This window comes from Sphaerodactylus townsendi, linkage group LG03 (assembly GCF_021028975.2).
Source record: "Sphaerodactylus townsendi isolate TG3544 linkage group LG03, MPM_Stown_v2.3, whole genome shotgun sequence".
Classification (NCBI taxonomy): Eukaryota; Metazoa; Chordata; class Lepidosauria; order Squamata; family Sphaerodactylidae; genus Sphaerodactylus; species Sphaerodactylus townsendi.
The window spans coordinates 118,906,073-118,912,484 of record NC_059427.1 but is presented as its reverse complement, the minus strand read 5'-3'; positions in this window follow the sequence as shown (position 1 = coordinate 118,912,484).

Sequence of the window (6,412 nt, the reverse complement as noted above, 5' to 3'; positions counted from 1 at the left end):
TAACAAAGTGAAGAGGCAGAAATACAGGGTTTTTTTTTAATGACTAAACATTGCCCCCCTCCACACAAGAAGAATTTCTGCTACGACAGAGAACATGGCTGTGTGCAAAGGAAGTTCTACCACTGAAGTGATTAAAAAGTTGTCTGGCTGTATGAAGTTTGAGGCAGTGACTAAGCAGCATTTTAAGTCTACTTTGTATGTACCTGATGTAGGCTCACAGGACTTCACAATATTCAAGTCCCTGGCAGAGCTTGTGGATAAAACAGCATATGAAGTCATTCATCTATAACCTCCTTTGAAGTACTTCCACAACCAGTTTCTTTGTGGCTGAGCTGACATTTCTAACACTGAAAACAGGTTGGGAGGCACTGGACAAAGAAGTGGAGCCACACAAATATATGAACCTTTTAGTGGCTCTGGATGAGGTGTCATAGGGGCAAAACACCGGTAGTAATGCAGGGAAGGACATCATAGTTGCTTAAAATTGCAATAGCTGAGAAAGATATTACAATCAACAATGAATGCGACGTCTATAACATCCAAATATCAAACAGTTCACACGTTGCATTCAGGCTGTAAACATCAACAGAAATTTGTATTTTTCAATGAACTCATACCAATTGTATCACAATACATAAACCCCATAAGGTTGTCATCAATATAAATTATCCTAACAATTAAATTGGACTGTCTCATTTAGCATATCCTATTTATGACTGATAGTGTTATTTTGATTAATGCTAGGGTCTGGGAAACCCAAGTTCAAATCCCCACTCTGCCATGGAAATTTGCTGGATGACCTTGAGCTCACACATTGTCAGCCTTGACCCTGGCAAATATTTGGATGGGAGACCTCCAAGAAATACCAGAATTGTGCCATGTCAGAAGTGTTGGAGTTAGTTGAATATGGATCAGCCCAGGCCTGTGCGTGAGTGCAGTAAAGGAGCTCTTCCAAACAAATATATGCAAAAAAGGAAAACTTAACATTTATTTCAAGTAACTTCAGATCACAGGCATTGTTCCAGGTGAAAGGTAGATAGAAAGAAACCCTAGTCTAAAGAGATAACTTCCCTATAACAAGTGGGCACTCTTACGCGCCATGTGCGAGTTTGATCTGCTTCTGTGGGAAAGCCCCACCAGGAGGAAGTAGCCATTACCATTGTGCTCGGTACAAAGGAGAAGAAGAAAGAAAATGCCTGCAGGGTGAAGAAGGAGGAGTTGGTGAGCAGACCCCAGACATGGAGAGCAAACAATAGAACAGCTTAGAGATACATAGCACCCCCCACCCCATTGTCCAGACATGCAGAAGTCACTTATTCCAACAAGTCAGCTGTGACTTAACAGAAAAAGGGGGGGGGGAAGCATGTAGTGGTGGGAGATTACAGGGCAGTCTTATGGTATCTTTTGTAATAAACTTCACATTTACAAAAATTACAGTGTTACATTAACATTCAGGAGGACAAACAACACAGACCATGGGAGACACAACATCAAGCTTAGAGAACAACAGCAATTCCCACTAGTGGCTTAAAGGCGGTATCTGCCCATCTTCTCATAAAATGTCAAATTTTGTTTTCTTTCTGAGAAGGGGTTCTCAGACACCTGCAAGTTCAGCTCCTGAACTGTTTGCCAGTCACAAGCAGGGAACCAATTTTTCAACAGATTATTTATCTGTTCATAGACCCATTCATGGCTGTTCAGTAAGTGGTTCTGCCAAATTCCTTCCTAATGGAGCTGTACGGTTGACTTTTTGAACAAGCACATTCACATATAGACTGATTGGATTCTTGCTGTACCATGCTCTGTTCAGCCAGCAGTTATTTAAATAGACAGTTAAATCAGTCACAAATAATCAGTCATAAATAAACACTGTATTTAAAAGAATCCTGCCATTTGGTGTTTGTCTAAATATGCATGGCTGCCAGTGATTAGCTAGTGCCTGATCATCATAGTCAACAAGGTAATTTTCACTGCTGAAAGCAAAATTTGCATTAGCCATTCAGTGGCTCTTTTATATGGACAAATTTCACAGTTTACTTCTATCCTGCAAATATATGTGAATTTAGATTCATTCCACAAGGAATTAGTGTAAAGAGGCGTAAGTGCCCATTATGAGGACACTTATCTCTTTTAAGCTAGCCAACAGAGAGAGGACTCTCTTCACTTGGCACAGCAGAATAACGTGATATGTTAGTGTTTCTTCCATGGTGTTGTGCCTAAAGTTTTAAAATGTGTGTTCAAATGCCTTTGAAAGGTACAAACAAACATTACGGTTCTCTTCTTGTTTTATTCCTCCTGTCTATTCTGGGGGTGAGGACGGGGTTTTGGCCGGTGCATTTTTCTTTCCCCTGAATGTTTCTTTTAAGTTTTGTTCAGTTTTTCTCTTTCTTGCATCATTTATCTGCCAACTCTGTCTCATTCCCTTCTGTGGGTTTTTTAATTAAGCTCCCTGTCCGCTTCTGTCACTCTCCATTCCTCTTATCTCTCATCACTGTTTCCCTGGATTATTATTTTTTTTTTGCCGTGTTTCTCGCTTCCCCATGTCTTGCCCCCTTTAAAAGCAATCCAAGCGTGCTCTGCCAAGGCTGAGCCTGGAGTGGATTGAAAATGACAGGAGCCTGACCTGCTGCTTGTCAGAGAGCAAAGGGATCAGAGTCTTGTCAGTTTCAAACTGCTTTGGAGACAGGCAGCCTGAGCACAGTGGTGAAAAGATCAAGTGCATCCCAGGGCATCCTCCATTTTCACCACCACAGGAGGTGCTGAAACAATTTTGTGGGTGATTGCAATCCTGCTGTTCTCCTTCATACCTGTAATTGTCTCCATTTCCCTAGCTTTGGGGTTCTCCTTTTCGATTCTTGCTTTCTCCATGAGCTTTGCTGTCTCTCTTGCTCTCCATGAGCTTTGCTGTCTCTCTTGCTCTCCCCTGCTGTGTTGCCTTTCCTTTCACCCTTGCACCTCGTGTTGTATCTAGCAGAGCTCTTGGCCTTTGATTGCTGTGAGAAAATTCATCTGTTGGATTTTTCACAGCACCACCATTAGCAGGAAAAAACGGCATCTGTTGAATTTTTGCCTTTTGTATATCTTTTACAAAGGCACATAAGCATTCAGCAATCCGTTTTGATAGACTGATAGATACTTTGAGAAGGGTTGTGGGTCAAGGGGCCGATGCTCAGTACCCTAAATGGCCTGCTGGCACCCCATCACTGAAGTTTCTGTTCCTTTGGCACCTCTCTTTTGCCTGCTGTTTAGCACCTGTAGTAAGTCTAGGCATCTGGATTTGGGCAAGGGGTAATTTCATATGGCTCCTTTGAATAAAGCTTCTAACCGGAAGAACAGGTATCCATCCTAATTAAGCCATTTCCAGAGAAACAGACTGGAAATGAGTTTCTCTAAATCCTTCCACACAGCACAGTAAATAAAAATAATCAGCAATTCACAAACACTATATGATATTTAGGCATTCCTCTATCTCTGATTCCATTTGGATTTAGTAGAACCTTTGTAAGGCACGAGCAAAGATGAGTTAAACCATCATAATATACTTTGACTGCAAACCAAGTCAGCAGGGGCCTAACATCTTGATCGCAGGACCTGCTAAGTCAGCCACATCAGCAAGCTGAACTGCATCGCATTAAAGCCAAACCCCATGTTGACTCAAAACTGTATTATAATGCTGCTTTCTCTCCTGCAGAGAGCAAGCAGATTTCAGGCTCTCTCTGGATTTCACCCTTTCAGAACGGATCGGTCAATGGCATGGCAAATAAAATGGAGGAGAAAAGAAGCATGCTATTTGGGGTCTGCTGGGGATAAAGGAGGACTTTTTTTAAAAAAGTAAATAAATAAAAGTAAATAAATAAATACAACATAACTGAAAGGAAGAGGAACGAGTCTAGAGAGGCAGAGAGAAGGCAACAACAGCAGCCTGGCGATTTAAAAGTTTTCTAACCCCCCCCCCCCCTCAGTCATTTGTTATCTAGAGCCACATCCTTCCCAGCCTAGCTCTATGAAGGTGCTTTCCTTTTACAAGTCATGTACATTGACACAGAGGGATTGGCAACAAGCCTTATAACAGATGTCTGTCTGCTGAAACTTTACTTTTTAATGAATCAGTTCTGAACGTGGTGCAGGGAGCTCGGAGAAGCCAGCTGGCTAATATTATATTCCTGTCCTCTTGTGTTTGGCCCCAGCTCTGGAGGCAAAGACTGTCAAGGATCGTAGCTTAGGTTCAAAGCCAGGTCTCTCTTCTGATTCAGATCATGCACCTGCTGCTCCCATAAAGATCCATTGACTCATATCTTAAAAGCAAAAAAAACTTCAGAAGCCATTAAGTCTGGCTTTCCATCCCCTCTTTGGTCTTTCAAGGTCTAGGGCAGGAAGCATTAGCTAGACGGCTCACACTGTGTGCCTTTGAACTGGGGAGGGGGGGGTGTCTCTCTGTCAGTCAGGAGTGTTTGAAACTGATACACTCTATCCTGGCACGGAAGTATTTCATGAAGTTAAGTTTACTGAACATCAGTGAGTCAGAAAAAGAGAAACAAATATTGCTTTGGAATGTGTCTAAGCTGGCATGGAAGAGATGGTTAGCTTTGAATCTGTGATTCTGTTATTTTTTTCTTTATTCATAACTATGTTCAGTCCCTTGCCCACTCTCTGCCGCACTTTGTGCATTTATTTAGAGAATCTGAATTATTATTAAAACTATTTACATTTTACATCTATTACATTACTATTTAAAACTATTTACATCTACATTTCACAATTGTTGAGAACCCAGGGACTTTGTGTCAGAAACTGGATAGTTAAATTCAAAAATAGAAATTCCCAAACAGTGTTGTAGTTGGGAATGTGGATTTGGAAATCCTGCCAGAGTCCCACAATCCAGAGAAAGTCAGTTATTAGCCTTTGTGTGGGTAGATGCAAACCAGACTTCAGCTTAACACTGACTTTTATATCAGGGTTGAATGGTGAAGGTTGATGGGCAACTGCCCATTAAGATGTAAGAAGTTGTTATTCCTTGCCTCAGGTAAATCTCATGCTGTTTAAGGGTTTACTGCAAATCTCTTAAGCAAATCGACTAGTGGAACATAACAGCAACCTGTTTCATGTTTTCCAAAGAGATAATTCCTTTCTGATCCAAATAGTCCACACTTCCTCTTCCTCCAGCTCTTCTTCCATTCCTCATTAAAAGCCAGCTAAGGTTGTTTCTTTTTTTTTGAGACAAAGGTGGAAAATTAACTAGAAATGAGGACACAAAGTGAAACCACATATTGAAAGGACTCATAACCAGGGCAGTTCATTGGGGTGGGAAGGAAGAAAGCAACACAACTGGTTCTTAGAAGGAGAAGTAGTTCTGGAAATGAAGGCTTTGTGAGGGTGTGGGAGAAGAGTGCTGAAACGGGAAGGGGGAGGGGAATACCACAGATAGAGCTGTATGCAAGATGTCTAAATGCCTGGCTCTGTCAACACAAACCAGCCAAAACATAAAGTTTGTGAGCCAGAGCCAGTGTGGTGTAGCAGATAAGAACGTCAGGCTAACATCTAGGAGACCCAAGTTCTAATTCCCACTCATGTCATGGAAGCTCATTGGATGACCTTGGGCCAATCACACTTTCTCATCCCATCCTACCTTGCTGGGTTGTTGAAAGGATAAAATGGAAGAGAGGAGAATGATGTTAGTGGCTTTGGTGGGTCGCCACTGGGGGAAAAGGCAGGGTAGAAATTAAATAAGTAAAATAAAATAAATAATAAATAAGCTTGGGCTTGTTAAGCATGCGTGTGTGGCCATGGCAGGGCAGATAGTTTAATAATTCATTTGATAACTAAAATTTTACATAATACAGCTGTACATTTACAGTACCAGGAAATTACCAAGTGCTCTAGCATTTTATTCATCCCATGGCACAAGAATACAAACTGGGGTGTTTTCCTCCAATTGCTTTGTCCAGCAGCAGTTGCTGGGAAAAGCAAGGCACAATCTACAAAGAAAGGCCAAGGAATAACAACAAGTGTGTGCCTAACAGAGATAAACTGAATCTTCGGGGGGGGGGGGGAGAGGCACAAAGAAGGAACAAGGAAAAGGCAGTGAAATAGTGTCTAAAAGAACAGCCAGCTGGCACACAACCAGAAGGATTTACAGATTATCATGGAGGAAGGGTATTAGAGAGGAGAGGAAAACAGTGCATTATGCAGAGCAGAGAATAAAGCTAGATTTTAAATACTTTAGCTGGCAGAGAGACAGAGAGAGAGAGAGAAACCTATAGACCCGAGCAATGGGAGAATCAGGCAGTTATTGTAGTAGACGCTGGAGGAAGCCCTAAGAATAGAAATAGTGGGTGAAATGACTAGGAAGTTCTCTTGTGGAAGCAGAAAAACTTCCCAGTAGACTGTGCACAAGCTCTGCTAGACAACTTTT